This window comes from Vanellus vanellus (assembly GCF_965231255.1).
Source record: "Vanellus vanellus genome assembly, contig: HAP1_SCAFFOLD_33, whole genome shotgun sequence".
Classification (NCBI taxonomy): Eukaryota; Metazoa; Chordata; class Aves; order Charadriiformes; family Charadriidae; genus Vanellus; species Vanellus vanellus.
The window spans coordinates 2156376-2159382 of NW_028128339.1; positions in this window are offsets into that span (position 1 = coordinate 2156376).

The following is a 3007-nucleotide window of genomic DNA, read 5'->3' on the forward strand; positions in this document are numbered from 1 at the left end:
TTTTAGTCTTTGGAGACTTAGAAAATTTAGCAACTTAATGTTTTCAGTTCTAACATCTTCTTGAGTTTTTCCAGCAATTAGTAAATTATCTACATATTGTATCAGAATCAACTTGTGATTTAATTCATAGGATTCTAATAATTGCTCTAAAGCTTGTCCAAACATATTTGGGGATTCTGTAAACCCCTGGGGCAAAAGACGGTCCACCGTAATTGTTGTTTTCTATGTGTTTTGGGATTTTCCCATTTGAAGGCGAAATAATCCCTGCAATCTTCCTCTAAGGAGGAGGCCCAAAAGGCATCTTTTAAATTTATGACACTATACCATTTGTAATCTGGGCTTAATTGATTAAGTATAGTGTTATACCAGACAATAGGACCCATCCGGCTGCTTTACGGGCAGGATGGGAGTATTGTGAGGAGACATACAGGGTTTTAAAAGTCTTTGGGTCAAAAATCTCTAGATTATTGGTTGCAACTCTTCTCTCCCTTCTCTGGAGATGGGATATTATTTTATCTTAATTGGTTGGTCTGGGTCTCTTATGGAGACTGTGATCGGTTTAATTTTTTTTTTTTTTTTTTTTTTTTTTTTTTCACCGATCTTGGGCTATACTAGGTTTCTGGATTAATTGTGGCTTCATGTTCCGCAGTTAATAAGCATAATTTTACTTTTAGTTTCTCCTGATCTACTCTCAAATTAATTCCTAATTTTACTATCAGGTCTCATCTCAAAAAGTTATATTCAGCTTCTGGAACTAATAAAAATGTTCTCACTCCATATTTATTTGGAGTTTCTATTGTTACACTTTTTATCAGGGGCACTTTAAAAGTTTTCCTCTTTGCACCAATTACTCGGAGTTTTTCCTTTGATTCAACACATCCAGATGGTAACCTTTGGACGGTTGATCTTTTGGCGCCCAAGTTCACAAGGAACTCGGACACTTCGTGTTGGGGACTCAATTTTAACTTCATTTAGGGCTCGGTGACTTTACGAGTCCCCAGTAAATAGAAACTTTGACCCCTCTAATCTTCATTAAAATCTTTTTGTCTTATATTCCTTTTCAACAATGTTTTTATAAATGTCGGGGGGGTTATCTTTCCTTTGATATTCACTAAGAGTTTTATTTATATTCTGTCTTTGAGGAACAGATTCTTTAATTTCTTGATCAACTCTGGTGCGCAGATCCACCATATGAGTTTTATGTTCAGTGTCTTGATTAGTCCAGTTTGGCCGCTGTAGTAGCCATTTAATGTCTGCGCCTGGACTATGTCGATGTTCACTCTCCTCTATTATAAAAATTCTTTTTTGCTTAGGGCGAACACACAAACTCTGCACCTCACTCACTCAAACACTCACTCAGTCATATCAAAGAGCCTATTACACTTCTCACTCACACCAAAAGATTTTCTAATTAAAACAATAGCTAGTTACGTGTAACTTAAATCTTAAACTATTTGCCGTTTGCCACTAATCTGCACCAAGATAGTCAGACTGTTACCACTAATCTGCACCAAGATAGTCAGACTGATCACAAATCTAAATTGGCCAATATAAACATTTTCTTATTTGTTTCTTTCTCTCCATATTTCCATACAATAGTGAATCAATTTCACTTTGTCCTTACCCCGCCTAGAAGGGGTAATCATCCTAATATTTGATCATTAAACTCAACGGACTGTCTGGTGGTATTTGGGGAAGTCTCACATGAGGTCCCAATCCACCCATGGGATCAGAGGGCTTGCTCTTCCTCTGTCCCATCTTCCGGAGTGCCTTCATACACACACACACGCTCCCCCTATTCGTGGCCCAGTCCCTCGCGGGAGATGGGAACCGCACTACTAAGGGGTCCACACTCGCTTCATCCGGTGGACTACTAAGTCTGGTGGACGTCTCACATTATCACACTCCGGGATACCCAACCCCAACCGAACGGATAACCGGCCTATACTCACGCGTTCCTGCGTCTTCGTTCGGGGCTTCGTGCACAAAGATTACAGGGTTTGCCGGCTTTCTTTTGCTTGTTGCCGAATTTAGGGTTCGTCGGTAGAGGATGTGATGCGATAGCACCCAGCCAGGGCCGCTGAATTTCAGCGGGGCGCCTCCCCGTATGGGGCTTCTCACCAGATTGCCTCTATCCGAGTCACGGCACCAAAATTGTTATAAGTTGATCCCACAAATTGATGCGAGACAGAGTCAATTAAAATTTGGAATATTTATTTAGCAAGCGGCAGCAAGCAAAACAGCGCTGGGCGGCCCGGGAGTCTCACTCCGCCGACGGCTCGCGCCCGGTTCCCGAAAGTCCCTGGTTTTATACTCTTCTTTTTCCGGTAGAGAGGTACTCTGCATCTGCACGACACGACTTGTTGCTAGGGGGTCGTTTTCTGCTTTCCTTTTCCTCCTGGTTGTCGCAGGGATGAAAGATTCATGTCTTCCTCACATCATGTACTCTTCGTCTTCATGAGCCCCCCTCCCCTCCTCCAAGTCTTTTTCACATCCTACTTTGTTTGCATAACCTGACCTTTGCAGTTTTAGCCTTGCCCGCTCACAGGATGCTGGCTATCTTGCAACATCCGGTTCAGCAATTGCCTTTTTGTAAAACAATGTGACAATGCGAGTTTCTAGGTTTGGTGAACAAACAGCGCTGAGCTTATCACAGGGGGGAAAAGCAAAAAACAAAAAAAGAAAGGGAAAAAGAAAAAGGGGAAAAAGAGAAAAAGGGGAAAGAAGTGAAAAAAGAAAAAGAAAAATGGGGGAAAAGGGGAAACAGAAAAAAGGGGGAAAAAGCAAAAAAAAAGGAAAAAGAAAAAAGGGGAAAAAGAGAAAAAAGGGAGGGGGAAGCGAAAATATTAAAAAAGAAAGGTAGAAAAGAAAAAAACAAACAAACAAACCAAGGAAGGAAAGTGGGAACATCCCCCGGGCAGGAGGAGGGACAGGAGCCGGGGGAGGGGGGGGGGCCGTGGGGGGAGGTGGCGGTGCCAGCGCCGGCCCCGGGGGCTGCGACACCACG